Source organism: Stegostoma tigrinum, chromosome 22 (genome assembly GCF_030684315.1).
Source record: "Stegostoma tigrinum isolate sSteTig4 chromosome 22, sSteTig4.hap1, whole genome shotgun sequence".
Taxonomy (NCBI): domain Eukaryota; kingdom Metazoa; phylum Chordata; class Chondrichthyes; order Orectolobiformes; family Stegostomatidae; genus Stegostoma; species Stegostoma tigrinum.
Window position 1 is genome coordinate 21106797 of NC_081375.1, and position 19752 is coordinate 21126548.

At 39.0% G+C, this 19752-nt stretch overlaps 1 protein-coding gene across 4 annotated transcripts in view; it reads left to right on the forward strand.

The window, feature by feature from the left end:
• LOC125463577 (transmembrane channel-like protein 6) overlaps positions 1-19752 on the forward strand; it is a 100935-nt gene that overhangs the window by 24794 nt on the left and 56389 nt on the right. For 3 of the 4 annotated variants that reach the window (XM_059653680.1, XM_059653683.1, XM_059653682.1), the window contains exon 2: positions 11669-11780. The gene's annotated coding sequence lies outside the window, so the exon portion shown is untranslated. The remainder of the gene's footprint in view (positions 1-11668; positions 11781-19752) is intronic. The other variant, XM_059653681.1, reaches the window with a different exon arrangement.

A 19752-nucleotide genomic window follows, 5' to 3' on the forward strand; every position in this document is an offset into this window, starting at 1 on the left:
AGGATTTACGTACGTTTGGAAAAGCATTGCCAAATTAGGAACAGTCAGCATGGCTAGGTCATGTCTTACCAACTTGATTGAATTTTTCGAGGAGATGATAAAATTGATCAGTGAGGGTCGAGCAGTGGATGTTGTTCACATAGATTTTAGAAAGACTTTTGACAAGGTCCCTCATAGTAGGCTCATCCAGAAGATTAAGATGCATGGGACCCACGGTAACTTGGCTGCATGGATTCAGAGTTGGCTTGTCCATGGAACACACAGAGTAGTGGCAGAAGGGTATTTTTCAGGCTAGAGGTCCATGACTAGTGATGTTCCATAGGTATCCGTACTGGGTTCTCTGCTGTTTATGGTATGTGTGAATGACTTGGATGAAAATGTAGATGGGTGGGTTAGTAAGTTTGCAGGTGATATGAAGATTGGTGGAGTTGTGGATAGTGTAGAAGGTTGTCAGAGGATACGATGGGATATAGATCAGTTGCAGACATGGGTGGAGAAATGGCAGATGAAGTTTAATCCGGCTAAGTGTGACGTGTTGCACTTTGAGAGATCAAATATTAAGGAAAAGTATACAGCTAATGGCAGGACTCTGAATGGCATTGAGGTGCAGAAGGATCTTGGAGTTTCACGTTGATAGTTCCCTGAAACTTGCCACGCAAGTAAATAGGGTGACAAAGAAGCCATGTGGTATGCTTGCTTTCATTGATTGGGGAATTGAGCACAACAATCAGGATGGCATGTTGCAGCTTTATAAGATTTCGGTTAGGCCACACTTAGGGTATTGTGTTCAGTTCTGGTCGCCACGTTACAGGAGGGATATAGAGGCTTTGGAGGGGGTGGAGAAGAGGTTTACCAGGATGCTGCCTGGATTAGAGGGTATGAGCTATAAGGAGAGGCTAGAAAAACCTCGGGTTGTTTTCTCTTAAGCAACAGAGGCTGAGGAGAAACATGAAAGAAGTCTATAAAATAATGAGATGCATAGGTACGATTGACGGACAGAATCTGTTTCCCAGAGGTGAAATGTATAATATTAGGGGGCATGCATTTAAGGTTAGAGGAGGTAAATTCAAAGATGATGTGAGGGGAAGGATTTTTTTACACACACTGTGGTAGGCGTCTGGTGTGCGCTGCCAGAGGTGGTGGTGGAGGCACTTACAATAAGGGTATTTAAGCGACTTTTAGCTAAGCACATGAAGGTGCAAGGAATGGGGGTCATCTGGACCAAGGGCAGGCAGAAGGGATTAGTTTCATTTGATGCCATGTTTGTCACAACATGTTGGGTTGAAGGGGCCAGTTGCTGTGCTGTAATAAAGGACACTAAGGCAATCTTCTGATCATAAAGAGAAGTCATTTTTAACAACCAGTTTCTGTGAGAATCTAAGCAAGAGATGTTATCTTTCCCACTGTAGTGAATACAGATTGTTAATGTTACAACATATGCTAACTAAGTGATGACACAAGGCATGTAATTTGTTGATCTTGATTTTTAACAAGGAATCCCTCCTGCGATCACACCTAAAGATTAGATTCCCTATAGGGTGGAAACAGGCCCTTCGGCCCAACAAGCCCACACCACCCCTTGGAGCATCCCAGCCAGACCCAACCCCCTATAATCCACACACCCCTGAACACTACGGGAAATTTAGCATGGCCGATTCACCTCGCCTGCACATCTTTGGACTGTGGGAGGAAACCCACGCAGACACGGGGAGAATGTACAAACTCCACGCAGACAGTTACCCAAGGCTGGAATTGAACCCGGGTCCCTGGCGCTGTGAGGCTGCAGTGCTAACCACTGAGCCACTGTGCCTCCTGTAAGGAGATATTAACCTTGAATGGAATGCAATATAGTTTACCGGAGCTTGTGTTCTCCTTCCAGGCAGCCATTCGAAATGCTCCTGGAACTTCCAGTGAAGAATTACAAAGAGGGTTTACAGAAACTAGAGTTGTAGTTCCTTAAAGCATTGAGGGGCGAGTGGAAAGACATGCTCAACATATTGGAGGAACATATAGCATAGATAGGAAGAGACTAATTCCACTGCTGGAGAGTCCAGTATTTTGAATAGACCCTGGAAATTACAGCATTTTAGGAATTAGGGAAAAACTCCCTGTGCAAAGTGTAGAAATGTAGAACTCAAGTCTGAAACTAGTTATTAACACCAAGTAATTGTTAACTTCAAATCAATGATTGATCAATATTATAGATTTAGACCACAGATCAACTACAATCTCATATACATGGCACAGAATAGGCTTGAGAGACTTAAATATTTTATAATCCCTGTGGGAACTGAACTTTTCAAAAACATATTTGAATTTCCAGTGGCTGGCTTAAAGGAGCGTACATTTAAAATTTCAACTTTGAAGACTTTTAGTGCAATAAACAAACAAAAAAACAGCATTAGGGAAGAAAGGTTGTTGATTCTGAAATGTTAACAAGCATACAATGTGGTGAAGATTAATGGGAATCCAGATGTCTGTGAAATCTTTAAAAAAAATCAAACAAAGCAATAATCGGGGAGAAGGTAAAATATGAGGGTAATGTTAGAGAAGATTGCAAGAGTTTTTTTTAGTTACCCTAAAGGTAAGAGAGAGGCAAGAGTAGATTTTGTACAACTGGAAAATGAAGCTGGAGAAGTAGCAATGGGGAGCAAAGAAATGGTGGAGAAAGTGAATAGGTACTTTGCATTGGTTTAGAAGAATGATCCCAGGGATGAAGGGGTTGTGATATAAGGAGCGGTTGAGGGTTTTGATCTGTACTTGATGGAATTTGTTATGGACCAGACCAGACCCCCTTGAAATATTTTTAAGAAGGTGGTATAACTTTTTCTTATTTTAAAGGCAAATGTAAAGTATGTATTCCAGATGCGGCACGGTGGCTCAGTGGTTGGAACTGCTGCCTCACAGGACCAGCAGCTTGGGTTCGATTTCACCCTCGGGCGACTGACTGTGTGGAGTTTGCACATTCTCCCGAATCTGCGTGGGTTTCCTCCTGGTGCTCCAGTTTCCTCCCATAGTCTAAAGATGTGCAGGTTAGGTAAATTGCCCATAGTGTTCAGGGATTTGTAGATTAGCTTGGTTATAGGGGATGGGTCTGGGTGGGACGGTCTGAGGTTCGTTGTGGACTTGTTGGGCTGAAGGGCCTATTTCCACACTGCAATGCGACTGGTCTAACTATTCATTGGTGACCAAAACACACTTTATTCAAACACATCGTTGTATTTTAACTACAAAAGAGGGAGGAATTTAGAATAACATCTCTCTTGGAAACTTAACAGTGAATAACAGATACAGTAACTTTAACTAACTAACTTTTAATTCAGGCCCATTCTCGCTTGCAGTTCTCAAATCCAGGAGGAAAAAGTATGGAGAAAATTCAGAGAGAGTACCAACCAGGAGACATTCACTGAAGCTTCCAACTCTGTTGAGATCCCAATAGCCTCTAAAAAAGACAAAACCCAGAGAGAGCTGGCCAAATGCATTCAGGCTGTTTTTCCTTTCTTTTAAAAAAAAGGGCTCACAGGTGGTTTCCTCAAGTAGTCAAAACTAGCTAGCTGGATACCTCTCATTCAATCTGTCTTATGGGAAACCAGGACAAAATAACCTCTTAAAGCTACAGCATCGTCACAAGTTTAGAAGGATGAGAGGGGATCCGATTGAAACTAACAGAGTACTGAGAGGCCTGTAAAGAATGATGCCAAGAAGATGTTTCCACTATTAGGAGAGACTAGGACTTGGGGGCGCAGCCTCGGAGTGAAGGGATGACCCTTTAGAACTTGTGTGACAAGAAACTTCTTGAGCCAGGGACTCATTGCTGCAGAGGGCTGAGGAGACCAAGTCATTGAGTGTATTCAAGGCAAATAAGGGGATCGAATCTTACGGAGCAAAGGCAGGAGAATGGGTTTGAGCACATTATTCAGGCACAATTGAATGGCCTAGCTCTGCTTCCATGTGCTTTTATAGTCCATTACTCTCTACCAATGTTTCCTTAGTATTTCCATCACTTATTTATATTTAATCTTTCCAGCATTTATTGTACTTTATTTTTGTTGTTTAAATGCTTGACTCTGAGGTTAATGGCCTTTAAACCACACAAGGAAGCAAGTTACGTAAATAAGCCTTCATGATGTACTCAACCTTGAGATATTCCATTCTTACATTGGAGCTTTCTTGGCTTGAACTAGCTTCATTTTTTGTTCAGTTTCCTAGATTCAATTGCACTGCAGACTTCAAATTTGTGGGGGAGTTATTAAGATGTGCTATATTTTAGGTTTGCTTTTGAAAATTTATCAGGCATTTCCCTCATGAATATCTGGCAGTTAAAATGATGCCATTTCATAGAATAACAGAATGTTCAGTATAGATACAGTGCATTTGGTCCAACTTGAGCATGACATTGCTCTCCTCAAATAAATCTATCGGCACAACTTTTTTTGTTTTTTTTCTTCCTTTCTGCGTTTATTGAACTTCCCATAAATGCGTCTTTGCTGTTTGTCTCACCCACTCCATTGTGGTTACAAGTTCCACATTCGACTTGCGATCTGGGTACATAAATTTCTCTGAATTTCCTATTGGAGTAATTGGTCACAACCTTGTCTTTATGGCCCCTGAGTTTGGATTTCCCAATATTGATGAGAGTTGAAGTTCATCAAGTCAACACTCATGCAACTGTTGCCGACTGCCCAGATACTCTTAAAACATGAGAATGAAGAGCAAGGAGGGCTAATTCAGCCCCTCAAGCCTGACCCACCGTTTGGTACAATCATGGCTGATCTCAGCTTGGCCTCAACTCCACTTCTGTGCTCGCTCTCCATAACCCTTCAAACCATTGCTATTTAAAATTCTATCTCTTCCTTAAATTGAGCTAATGTCCCAGCATCCACTGCACTCTGAGGTAGTGAAATCCACAGATTCTTGATCTTTTGAGAGGATTTATCCTCATGTCTGCTTTAAATCTGCTACCCCTTAATCTGTAACTATGACCCCTTGTTCTAGCAATTTTTTTCCCTGAATCTTGTATTCAGTTGGCTGGAGAAATGAGAAGATTGGTGTGGGAAAAGTGACAACGTGAGGTTACATGTCAAGTGATGCATGCAGGACTGGGATGTTCAAACACATGGTCACAGAATTTTTATGGTGCTGAAAGAGACCTGTTGAGTCTGCGATGGCTGTCTGAAAACTCACCAATTTGATCATTAGTTTCCTTTATATCCAGAAAAATATATAAGTGGAAGGAGGTAGTGGTAAATTTGTTTCTCGCTTGGATGGAATATCTGAGCAATTGATAATGGTGTGCACATTGATGTATCTATTGTCTTGCATAGGAAAATGCTGACAAAACACCAGAAAAGTTAGGATGATTGAAGATTGGACAGGGTTAGCAACAGTTACTTTTTCTTATAGTTAAACATGTCTTCACAGATATTATATACACAGTCTAGAACTTATTTTTTATTTGTTTTTGTGCTTCTTTTCCTGTTTTGAGGATAATCGTTGTCTTTGAGTTTAATCAAAGTCCAATATACTCTTAAATGTGCTCTTGTTCAAAATGTCACCCATGCTAAAAACTCTAAAATAGCAGTTATTTTTAATTTTCCCTTTTTCAGAAAAAAAATTCAAAAAATATAAAAGAGCATACAGTAGGTTTTGGAATTCTGAAATTAAAATAGATATCTACTGGAAATACTCAGCAGGTTGATACTGTCTATTGAGAGGAAAAATTGACGTCAGCTTACAGATCTCAGCGACCAACACCTAAACGAAATCAGCCTTTGTACTTGCGTATTTGCAACACAGTAAAATTAATACCTTCAAAGACCCTCAAAATTGACCTCCAGTGGTTTCTAATCAAACATGTGAATAATTAATCCCAGACTCTGCAGATAATCAGCTCTAGACATCAGTTTGTATCTTTAAAAAATCGTCTTAAGCAATTTATTAACAATATAGTAACTTTACAGTAAAATTAAACAACAAAGACTAAAATCTAATTGACCAATGCTTTAAACCCAAAACCCAACTTTTTTGTTTTCCACCTCAGTCACACAAAACTCAGACAAACAAGCACAGTTAGGAGACACATGAAAGAAAATAACAAAACTGACCAGATTATTAGCTGGTTTTCTCGATGCGCTGTTCCACAGGCGATTTCTTGGTTGATTTTCTGAAGATACTGATCAGGATCCCCCTTACAGTTCAGTCCAATAAAGGCAGTAATACTTCTAATTTAGTTTTCTATTCTCTAATCTTCTACTAACTGCTCATCGGAGGTTAGGCAGGGAACTTCAAATCTTCATTCTGTTATATTAGTAGTCGGATTCATTCTCACAGAAACCACAGTCAAAAATCCAATTCAAACTGTGACCTCTCCCTGACAGGTCTCCTCCATGAGGTCCTGGTTACCATTCAATATCTACCATGTTCTCAAGCATAAGGTCTTTTCCAGACTTGCTGGAATCTATTCCCAGGGACCGACCTCATTAATAGCTAGCTTCTGCTCTCTGTCGAAACATATTGCTGTACCTTGGTGATGAGGCATTTGCAGAACCTTTTGATCAAAAATCAACTTGCAGTTAACTTTCAGGCCTGGTCTCATGAATAAATAAAAGCTTGTTTGTCTTTTAACACAAGCTGTTACCCACAATCAATAAGTTGTCTTTATGTCACGGTTCTCAGTTCACAGCTTAAAATGAAACTTGAGAAAAGAATGAAACAAAAATAATTAAAAATCAGCAAGGACTCTGACATCTGGAACATGAACTCTATTTCAATTTATTACCTTTGCAGCATGAACCCTTTCAGTACCAGATATAATCCTTTTTTTAAAAGACAAGATTTCAGATTTATTTGTTGGTGATTTGCCCTTCCTGCAACTCCTGATGAGTCGTTAAACTTAAGCACTTCCATCTTCCCTCTGGTTACCAGCCAGCGATGTTGAGAGCACACTACAGATGCAAAACAAGTCTGCACCTCCCAAAAGCATGCCTAGGCTGCCACGTTACAAAAACATAGACCTGTACCAGTTGTGAGTACAGTTGCAAAACTTGTTGGATCACTTCCTTGAGGTCTGAGCTTGTAATGTCTGGGAATGTTATTGCATTAAACCTTTTCAGTTTGGTTCCCTGTTATTGTGTATCTCTGCTTTAAGTTTTGGGCCTGCAGCTGTTGTGCAGTTAATACTGAGAAACAGGAGGACACCTGTAAGCAGGTGAAGTGAACAGAGGAATTAACAGAGTGTGTGGGGGTGGGGAGTAAAGAAACAAGAGGTGGGCTGGCTCTGATATCACCAGTAAATAATGAGACTCATTGACTTTGCTCTGATACTAAATAACACAGGTAACAATCATCTTTTGCTCGTGAAGTAGTAACAACACAATAACTCTCTGAATATTCCTGCATTGCACCACTGTCCTTCCTGTCACTGTAGACATCATATGATTCACAGACAGTCATCCTGTAACTCAAGGCATTGGGAGAGTCAGCGCAGTTGGCTAGAGAATAACACAAAATGACACTAATGACACAGTTCTTAAATGTGGAACGGTGGCATCAACTGTTGTGTGAATATCGGAAAGATATTAATCCTGTCAACAAGACTTGGAGCAGGCTGTATTGTATATGATCTGGCGCAGGTATGTGGTTTTTTTTGGGGGAAAAAAGTTTGATAACATCTTTCTAAAACTAATGAAAATTCTTATCCTTCAGTGTCAACAAGATTAACTGCAGCAAAAGAATGGGGATTTTGGAAAAGAAATCAAATAAAACTAAACAACCAAAACTATTACACGCTGTTTTAATGGAAAAGGCATTTAATTACCTGAGAAGATTAATTATTTGGATTTTAAATTTCATCATCTGAGTTGAACTGTGACATTAGCATCAAGCCAAATATTTTATATATAGCCCAGAGGGTAAACATGCGAATACCAGTTGCTTATTTGATGTTTCAGCCAGTTTTCTACTGAAGGATTATTTATTAGGCTATTGATTGTGAATATTTGACATACTAATTAAACATACTTGGCTCTAGAAAGAAATTAATGAGAAATTAATAAGTCTTTAATGAGAAGTGAAAGTCCTTTTAAGTCTGACAAATCAGACTTATTTGTTCTGTGTTGTTTAGCATATGATATATTGAGAATGTTTCCTTCCATGGAAATGTGCAAAGTTCTGTTGAAGTAAGAAAACAGTTTTCTTTCAAAAGTAATTTACACGAATGCTGCATGTTTCTGCCACAGCAAATTGGTTCAGAATAACACCCTTTACAGAACCCAGTGAAGAAACACATATGTTCCAGTACCTATCTGCCCACCACAGATAATGATCAGTGACTCATAACTGACATCTCATTGACAAGATGAGCCTCCCTCCAATACTGCAATCTGCATTCAGAAAGTTCTTTAAGCGTGGCGTTTTGTTCTGACGTTTTCCATTAGAAGAGTCTGGACTCACAAGTAGTTTTTCTTCTGTCCTGTAATAAATTTGTAGTCTAAATGAAAAAAACAAATGTCGGTAAAGCAATCTGGATTATTCCACTCTGGGGATGTGTGCACTTTGAGTTATCCCACCCTCTTTCAGCTGCTGTTTTAAATACAAGCCAGCTGTTAAAACTGATGCAGAGGAGGCACTTTGACTCTGTGCAATTATTTGTGGTGCTTGCAGAAAATTTCTTTTCTTGCTGATGCCATATTTTGTTCATTCTGTTCAATATTTGTTTTCATGTAGGACAAGATTTATATAATTATTTGGGGACTTGAGTTCTAAAGCAAAGATAAATGAATTTGTGGTCTTAATTCTGGGACTGAGACTTTTTTTTAAAAAAAAGTCCAAGTCATCTTTAATAGTTACAAGTTAGATTTCCAAGAAATATGTGACTTGAGCAAACTGAATGCATAATCAAGCTGGGGAAATAATTGCTGAAGTGTTTACTAGGTTGACTGGACCCGGGTTCGATTCCAGCCTCGGGTGACTGTCTGTGTGGAGTTTGCACATTCTCCCCGTGTCTGTGTGGGTTTCCTCCAGGTGCTCCAGTTTCCTCCCATAGTCCAAAGATGTGCAGGATAGGTGAATTGGCCATGCTAAATTACCCGTAGAGTTCAGGGACGTGTAGATTAGGTGGGTTATAGGGGGACGGGTCTGGGTGGGCTGCTCCAAGGGTCGGTGTGGATGTGTTGGGCCAAAGGGCCTGGTTCCACACTGTAGGGATTCTATGATCTAGGCCAGAGGCAGAAGCAGGTTCAGTTTACAGGAAGAAAGAGATTCATTCCAGTTGAAGGCCTGTTCAGTTTCAGCATTTTCTAGGTCATCAGAGATGGAAAGAAACAGAAAATTGGTGCAGCAATAGGCCATTCAGCCCTTTGAGTCTGCAAGTCTCAAGTTACATTGGCAGTCCATGTTTTTTTTCTGCTGTGACACATAGAGAAATATTCCTGTATGATTTTTGTTTTAAATCACCAAACTATGAGCATGGGAAGCACAAAGATCTGATGTAATCTGTCTCAAATGTACACTGAACTTGATAATTTCCTCATACCTCATTATGCACTCTGCAAAGATTCTAATTAAAGCTTAATGTCTTCTGTTATTTTTCTCTCTGAAAAGTACAATATCAAGCAGGCTTTGAATTCATTCACCAGCCCAGCCTCAGTATCTCTGAATTATTGCTGATTTTTGCCTGATTTTGCCTGTTCATTATGCTGTCTGTGGAGTTTGCTCTGCTCAGCTTTACTGTTGTTCTCCATGTTACTACAGTGACAATAATTTGACAAGCGAATCATTGCATAAATCACTTAATAGCCATCTGTTGGTTGTGAAAAAGATGATATCAATGAAAATTTCTGGCCTTTTTTCTTTTTCAAATTGTAGGCTTCCAGAAGCTCCAACACTCACTTTATTCTTCCTTTCACCAAGTGACTGGCTTCAAAGCACATAGATCGATAAAATTATATGAGTGACATATTAAAGAACAATATAATCCTGTCTGTTATGTAATCAAATTTACAATTTCTGGTGCTGTAAATTCTGCTGTTACTTGAGTTTTAATTAGGAAGGCCTGGAGGTTTGAAAGTTCTTGAGACAGCACCAGAATTGCTTGATGTATTTCAGCTGTACTCCAGGAGGTGCAGAAAATAAAATAAAACTCCAGACATTAGTTAGATGAAGCTTATTGTGCAATAATTTGTCGTGAACCCTGGTGCTGACTGGGCTGTTTAACTATTCAGCCTAGACTGCAGAGAAAACATAGCTAGAGAGGCCTTAAGGCCAATCTCTGTGGAAATTGGAAATAAAACTTTAGGGCAGCACAGTTGCTTAGTGGTTGGCACTGCACCCTCACAGTAGAAGGGATCTGGCTTAGATTCCCCACCTTGGGTGATTGTCTGTGTGGAGTTTGTGATTCTCCCCATGTCAGTGTTGGCTTCCTCTGGGTACTCCAATTTCCTCCGACAGTCCAAAGACGTAGGGGAGCCCTGACAAAGGGTTTTGGCCCGAAATGTCTGATCCTTGGATGCTATCTGACCTGCAATTCTTTTCCAGCTCCACACTTATTGACTCTAGCTTCCAGCATATACAGTCCTTACTGTCTCCAGGTCTGTAGATTAGGTGGATTGGCCATGCTAAATTGCCTGTGGAATCCAGGGATGTGCAGTTTGGTGGGTTAGCAGTGGGAAGTGCAGGGTTATGGGACTGGGGTGAGAGCCTGGGTCTGGGTCTGGGTGGGAGGCTGTTTGGAAGGTTGGTGCAGACTTGAAAGGTTGAATGGCCTCTTTCTGCACATAGGGAGTTTGTATGCTCTTCGCATTTGGTTGGAATGTAATTGTGGAAGACGAAGAGGATGGGGAAGGAGGAGGGAGGATGTACTGTGTCGTGGCTCTTTGAAGCACCTTGCCAACTACTAGAGCAACATTGCCCATAAAGATCCGCTGATGTCAATGTGACAGGCCTGATACAATGGAGAAGGAAGTGAAGTAAAGAACAACAAAGATAAAACTGAACAATATTGGAAAGGACCATAAAAAAGCATGGATGAGCAAAGGGATAAGCTTAATTTTTGTTCCAACATCTTTAGTCAAGCCATGCAAAAAGATAAAAGCATTTGAGTTGTGTTCTCATTTCTGTGTTAATACTTGCCTGTAAACAGGGAAATAAAGGGGTTTGTTACTTCAAATGTGATTAAGATGTGAGGCAGCTGTAAAATTCAATTATTTTATTGTAATAGAGAAAATAAAAATCTCATTCTCATCCTGGCCAATTTGAAAGTTTTATTTTTTTGAATTTTTGATTTGAATCCGCTGTCTCTTTGTCATCACTTCAGTACTTTGAACTGCCCTGTGACCTGTAAACCCACATATAAACTGGGATGCATGTGTAATATAAGGAGTGTCAAGTTGACCATAAAAGCTTAATTATTAAATGTCTGATCTCTGTCATGCTGCCTAACTATCTTTAGAACGTGACTCGTTGCAGTCCATACTTTTGTTAGGTTAATTAGAGTGAAGAAGTTATTCCTCTGGAGTGAGAAACCAGTCTAATATTTCTTGTTAGCATTTTATATAAAAAATTCTATCCAATTCATATCTGTTTCTAGCTGGAATAATCCAGTATATGTAGACACAATACATTAAAACTCTGGGAATACAAAAAAAGTAAACTTTTTTGTTTCCTATTTCAGAAAGACGTCTCAGCTAACCGTGTCAGTACTAACTACAGCTGTAATCTGACCAACACAGAGGATGGATTTGTTATTTAAAGTCATAAACATTCAGCCTGACGAATACTGAGAGGTATGTACTGAGTCATCACAATTTCCTCTTCAAGAAGCACTTTGATGCATCGTAAGACAGCATATTGACAAACATGTGAAAGGAAATAAACCTAACTCTGCTATGCCCAGATACAAAAGGAAGAAAAACATTTACTGAAAGTAAAGAATTTATTTAAACTGCGTTATTGTTCTATGTCCAAGTGCTTCAAAAGTTTATTTATTTCCAGAAGGTAAAAATATGAAATTCCTGAGCCGACATCTTCTGATTTGAGTAAACTAGAACATGCGTTTATTCAGCACCTTTATCACTGCCACATATTCTAACCTGCCTCTATAACAGCGTGATCAAATGCTAATTGAGACTGAGGAATTTTAGGACTGATGCCCAAAATCCTTGTCAAAGATTAGCTATTAAGTAGCTTCTTGAATGAGGAAAGAGAGGAGGAGAGGTTTAGAAGAAAGACTTCCTGAGCTTCGTGCCTAAGCAACTGCAGGAATAGGGTCACTAGTAGCGGAGCAATGAAATAAGTGATAACTGGTATGGAATTAGTTACCATTGATCTTCATAAAGGTATCTTTTAAATGTGGTTAGAAATTAAATTTTACTAAAAAGGTATTTTATATTTAGGGATTTACTGAAAAGGGTCTTCATACCTTGTGCAGCCCCATTTTCAATAAAACTGTGCAGAGTCCTCATGTACTCGCATGTATGCTCTTGGGTGGACAATAGATTTTTTTTAAGGTATCCACTTGTTTATCTGTAGCCCCGGTAGAGTTGATTCTAATTCAGCCGTGCACTGGAATTCATCGAAGTTGTTTGCAAAATAATACTGATGTTGAAATAATTGTCAGTTTGAACTTCCTCATCTCCATAAGACCTACTATGAATCAATTTTGACTACAGCACTTAAATTATGTGATAACCAATTGAAAACTAGCCTTACAGAACATTGTTACTACTTTGTTACAGTAGAATATCTTTTTGTTTTGAAGATTTTATTTTCATAGGGGGATGCAATGGCCTAGTAACACTATCATTAGACGAGTAGTCTGGAGAGCCAGACAATATTCTGGGAATCAGGGTTCAAATCCTGCAATGGCAAATTTGAATTCAACAAAAACCTGGAATTAAGTGTCTATTGATGACCACGTGCCATTGTCAGCTGTTGTGAAAAACCCCATCTGATTCACTAACATCCTCTGTGGAAGGGGAAACTGCCGTATATGTGACTCCAGACCCACAGCAATGTGGTTGACTCTTAGCTGGGGCATTCGTGGCCATGTCACTGACGACCTGTGAATGAATATAAAACCAAAATTTTGGATATTGATTTTTCTATTGGTAGTTGGTAATGGAAAGTTGCACATAATCTTTAGATAGCTTAGTTCTTTGTTCCTCCTCTACTCTGGGTCACAAGAATTGATTTTGAGGTCATGACCTCCAAGGAAGCAACGGCTGCGATGCAACTCGGATTGAGTGCTGACATCTGCGTGGCCCCTTTGGTTTCATTGGTTTATATTTCCTGGTTTGCTGCCCATAAGAATACTTAAATGTGACTGGCTGCTCAGATCTGCTTGCTAACATCACTGTTGCTACATACCTGAAGATACAATTAACTTGGTGACTGAAATAAATTGATGTCAAGGAAATTGAAGTTCCCCTTTACAGTTTGAAAATTTGTTGTGGACAGATTCCTTCAAACTTGGCTTTGCACTGACCACAGAAACCAGCCCAATCTTTTGGCTCTAACCTATTACAATGCATTTGAAAGGACGCGTTTATCAAACAGATTTACTTAGATCATTTTCAAGTTTTATCCATGTCTGTACAAGGATGCAAGGGTTTGGCAGCTCACATAAAATTAAAATTCAGCTGATTCCACATTTTTAGGCATTGATGGCAGCTACTGCGAAATAAATACCTGAAGCTTAGCATGGTAACCTCCTCCACAGAAGTATAATTAATGTAGCTATTAAGTTGAATTAATTGTCTTTTGGAGCTGTTTGTATTTTTTTATATCCATGATTCAGTTATTTTCTCCAGTAAGAAGCCAACCTGGACCAGGCATGTGTGGATCTTTGGTAATGGGGCACTCCTAGGTTAGGGAAGGGGAAATCACCAAGGCTGCTGTTCAAGAAGTTTTCAATTATTTTTTATGTTTTCCACTTTACTATCAATGCCTCCTCCTCTGAGCCTGCAATAAAATCATTGGTGTGCAGTGAAGACAAGAGGATGTCAGTCCAGAACCTTTGTAGGAACCCTTAACCACATCCAAACCCACTCCGAGTATCTAAACTACTATTCTATTACCTAATTAGTTTTTATTCTAACATGTTCTCCTTTCCCTGTCTCCATTCTCATTATAGTCTCCTGGGTAATACTTTGACTGAAAGATTTGCTGAAGGTCAATGTACTTAAAATCCACTGCATTTCTTCCATCTATTCGAACTGCCACGTACCCAAAGGCAATAATCAATTACAGTCTTCCTTTCTGTTTACAAAGAAATCCTATCTTTATCTGTCAGATTTGTTCTATTAACTAGTCTGTGATTACCCATTTGAGTAAAACACTTTTTGAAATAACGAATTTTTGGTCACTCTCCAGTTGTCTGGCACACGTTTACTCTCTCAAACCCTGAAAAACCGTTTCTGTGGCATTTATTATTCTTTCATTTATTTCAGCATCCTTAGATGTAACTGTTTGGGTCCTGGTGTTTTGTCCTTTTCATTTTACCGCAAGTCATAGGCATTGAGCTTGTACAAATGGAAAGAGGCCGCTCTCACCATTGTGTCTATGTTGGTCATCAAACATCTACCAATTCTTACTTTATAACACTTGGCCCATAGCCTTGTATGCTGCAGTGTGTCAAGTGTATATCTAAATAGTTGCTCAATGTTATGAGGCCTCCTGCCTCTACCACCCTTTTAGGCAGCGAGTTCTAGATAGCCACAATACTCTGCTTGAATGTTGCTCCCTAAATCCCCTCCAAATCTCCTGCTCCTTGCCTTAAAACTGCGTTCCCTGGTTATCGATCCCTCTCTTAAGGGTAAATATTTCCCCTTATCTGCCCCGTCTCGGCCGCCTCAGAACTTTGTACACCTCAACCTTCTTTGCTCTGAGGAAAACTGTCCCAGCATCTCGTATGTCTCTTCATAGTTGAATCACTCCAGCCCAAGCAATATCCTGTTGAACCTCTCCTGAGCCCCCTCCTAATGCAATTACAGTGGAGGCAATGGCTTGTGCTATTATTGCTAGACTGTTAACCCAGAGACCTGGATAACATTCTGGGGACCCATGTTCGAATCCTGCCATGGCAGATGGTGGAATTTGAATTCAATTTTTTTTAAAAATCTGGAATGATGACCATCAATCCATTGTCAATTGGCAGGAAAACCCACCAGGTTCACTAATGTCCTTTAGAGAAGGAAACTGCCATCTTTACCTGGCCTGGCCTATATGTGACTCCAGACCCACAGCAATTAGGGATGGACAATAAATGCTACCTAACCAGCATCCTGTTAATGAATAAAGAAAAACAATCCTATAGTGTGGCAGTTTCATTGCTTTTGGAAACATTCTTGCTGTGTTCCTGTTTCACGCTCCCAATAATATGGCTTAGGCATGTCCTGGTCAGACATGGCACAGATTATCAAAGTATAAAGATACTGGTTTTGACAGAGCAATGCAAGTCCAGACCAAATGTCAAAAAGGTTCCTTGCTGTTGGGAAATTTTAATTTCTCTCCAAAGTATTTCATGTGGTTTCTATTTTGTATCTAGCTGAGATTGCACAAATCTATTTTATGTCAAACTTTGGCAACTAACAGAGACTCCAGACAGATAAAGGACCATGTTAATTCACTGACATCAAGTGCTCAGCTACTTGTATTTACCATGCGAAGGGTTTCACTTTTACAAGGCAGTTTGAAAATGCGTATGTGGAAATTATAAAACTAGCAGCTGGTACTAATTGTTAACGGTTGGAAAGTCTGAAAGGCATGCCTTTGTAGGGTGCCTCAATCAGATTTGGTTTCTGCTTGTCTGGAATTGTGACTAATTATCTTGTAATAAATTGCTTCAAATTTACTTTAGAAGTTGCACAAAATGACTTGTTTCTGGCATAGGGGTCTCATTCAGTCTGATTTTAAACTCTAGCTAGGTTTGAAAAGATTTACTAAGCAAATGCATGTCTTGTCATGAGAAGGATACATTATATGGGAGAGGGTAAAGAGTTGCCAGTTGTTAGGCACTGTGAAAGGTGAGGTTGCATTTTATACAAGCTGCAGTTTTATGGTTTGTTTATATATTTTTTAAAAAGTCCAACTTTTTCATTGATTTAGGGTACTAGTTCTTATCAAAAAGCAGACCAAAGTGCACACTTTTCTCAATTAATAGTTTAATATTGCATGTGTGAGAGATGTTGTTGACAGATTAGTTATCTGTTTTAGTGCATCACCTAGTGGTATATTTGTAATTCACATAACTTCTTCCTTGTGTTTTTATGTAGGTAAAATGAAATGGGTTTAAAGTTGAACTGTTATCCAGTTTTACTGCATAGAATTTCTCCATGTTCACTTTGCTGATCAGATATGTGTCCCATTATAGTGGAGCAGTTTAGCAATTTCTTGACTTTTTTTAAAGAAAGTGAATTGTGTATAAATGGCACAGCAAGGGCGTAGAATTAATTGTATCGATCTGTTTTTGTGAGAGCATCAAGATAAGTCACTATGGTTCTTTTAAAGAACCATATAAACATTGTAATGTGACAAGAAGGTTAATTTTCCTACTTATGGGCCCTTTTTCAAGTTCTGTATCATTCTGCAGCCTGTCTGGACAATGCCAACATAGTGCGTCAGCTAGGTAAGAAGTACGTTCAAACCCTCACCCTTAAACTTTAGCCATGTTGTGTTTGTGGGGGGTGGGGTGCGGAATCAGAAAATTGGAGTTTCCACAGGCTACATCTGAAGGGCTATGGTGCTGCTTCTGGATTTGTTAACTTGGGATCAGCCATTTAGGCAGAAATTTGGGCAGAAGTCAACTTAAGGGGAAACATCAGCTTGCAACATCTAAATGGATGTCTGAGAAAATGGACACTTAAAACAAGACTCAATCATCAATACAACTAAATTGTTCAATTTAATAAGCAAATTTCTTTATTTTTACATTGATAATCAATAAACTGTTCTGCAGATTTGATCTTTAATTTTTTTGTATCCTATTGTATAATCCACTCAGCATTTATTCACCTGTCATGTTTGCCAGAATAAGTGATACTAGAGGAAAAAACTGGGCAATCAACATTGTTATTTTCATGGTACACCCTATACCAATTAAGGATTGTTTTCTTGCATTAGCCGGTTTTCTTTAACTACAAATTTTGATGACTTCTAAAATTTCTCTTTTAAGAGTTCACCCGTTTATATTATCCATGTTGTTGTAGCTTTGGATCGTCATAGCTGGGACCTTCTTATTACTTATCTATGAATTGCACAGCATTTAAGTTAGGGACGAGTGATACTCGTAGCGAAAAAAATGTGAAGAATTGAAAATGAAAGATCATGAGAAACTCTGCAAAGACACGTAAAGCATCATACACACGAGAAAAGAGGTAGCAGAGGAGGTAACTGCAGGAAGTCATACGGTTTGATACTTTTCTGCAGCGGATAAGGATTTCCTGCTATAACTTTTAAGTAGCTGTTTTGGTTTCTGCTGCTCTAATATTTCACTTGATCAAATACCGAAAACAATTAATTAATTGGTCAGTATAGAAATTCCTGTGTTATTTGCTTCAGTTGGAAATTTGCTGGAGTAGAAGTAATGTTCAAGCTAGTTGTTCTTGTGTTTTATATTTGCAACCTGTTAGATAGTGAAAGAAGTGTAATGACAACTTTGTCACTTCCTCATATACTTATTGTTTTAAAATAATATGGTATAGCTTCAAGGTGTTTAATTTAAGTAATAATTGACAATTGAAAATTCAAATCTGGTCAAAAAGTCCAGACTTATACCTTGCTGCTAGAATAAAGATTATTCTCATAGGAGTGCACATACCCTGGGAAATGACTTTAAAGTATTTTTTAAAAACAAGATACCGATTTAGGCATGTTTGTGTGCATGGAGTCAAAACTAGCAGCAGTTAAGGAAATTGGCTGTTTAGTGCTAATTGGTCATTATTGAGTGTAATTTTCATATTTGACTGTAAAATTAGAATTGGAGAGTCAAAATAGCACAGTGTCTCTGCAGAAGATCACAGATTGTGAACAGAGCAATCTGCTATTTATCTCCTTGATCAATCTGGTTGAAGAATCATTTAGTGACAACATAATCTGAGCCTGCGTGTGTTGGGGAGAATATTACAATTCGGCATCAAATCAGAAAATGAAATGAGGATGCAGAAGAAAGACGGCATAAAGAGAGAGGTGAAATTTTTGTAAATCTCAAATTAAAATCTGAAAAAATACAACTCTATACTTTTGAAGAAGTTAATTTTCAGTGGCAGAGAGATTAGCTGGTATTATAGGAGACCTATTAAATAAGTTACTTACATTTAAATAATTCATGACTTTGGCTAATTTATTGAATATCTGCTGTGTGAGGATCTTGGTTTCATGTCGTTGCATGTATTTCAATGCAGAATCTCTAATGAGAATATGGTACAGTGCAATTTCAGGAGGACCTGAGGAAATCATTTGGCATTCACTTGCTTCCCAGTTTTAATTCCATTTGCAGTCACCAGGAGTTGCTGCCTAATGAACATTTTATGAACTGGATTTCTGACAAAGTAACTTTATTTCTACTGTAAAACTTGATCATTATCTTGAGGAAATTGTTGAATTTTTCATTGTCAAGCAATATTGCTTTGAGAAAGTGAGTAAAATGGCTCCACATTCATGAAAGCTCCACAATTTTTGAGGAAAATATCTTCACGTTTTTCATTATTATATTTACTGAGTATCTGTTCTGTAAAAATATGAACATAATCCATCTTTAATCTTGCATTGGTTTTTGTTTTCCATGTCTCAAAATAAACAATACAAGAGTTCGGTTAGATGTTGAACATGTTTTTTTTTCCAAAATCTTATTAATATCCTGACATATCCTCTTGTGAAAGTGCTGCTTCAAGGGGCTGTATGTGCTCCTGGGGGGTCAGTTAGCCCAGTTGGCTGGATGGCTTGTTTGTGATGAAGAGTTTAATCCCTGCACTGAATGAGATCACCACAAAGAGCTGCTCCTCCTCCTCAACTCTCCCCTCTATCGAGGCAAAGTGATCCTCCAGTTAAACACCCCTATTTATCTCTCTAGTGAGAGAACAGCCCAACTTTGCATTGCTACTTACGCACAATATTACCAATTATTTACCAAAACATTTTTGGCATGTTATAACAAGAATAGAGCAATCAGCAGCTAGCATGATAATTTTAGGCAGTTTGTAAATGCCATGTTACTTCCTTTAATTCAGGGTCCTTTTTATTTCTCTGTGCCTTTGAAGTATTGTGGGATTTTGTTCTCTAATATGGGTGGTGCTATGGTTAGCACTACTGCCTCATTGCACCAGGCACTCAGTCACCCAGGGTTAGAATCAAGCCTATCTGTTCTCCCTGTGTCTGTGTGGGTTTATCCTAGGTACTCTGTTTCCTTCCTACAGTCCAAAGATGTGCAGGCCAGGTAGATTGGCCATGCTAAATTGTCGTGTAGTGTCCGTGGATGTGTAGGCTGAGCAGATTAGCCCTGGGATATGTGGGCTTTGGGGGTTGGTGGGTGAGGGTCTGGATGATGTGCTCTGTGTAGGGTTGGACTCAAATGAATGGCCTCTATTTGCACTGTAGGGATTCTATGATTCTGTAATTAAACACACTGCATAAAAAGCAAATTGTAACTCAATTTACTTCAGTGCAGCAGAAGGGATATAACCTGAATTGACTTTTTCAGGCCGCTGGTACATAGTGAAATGTTTGTTTTGAACTGTATATTGAAGTATATTGAACCATCTT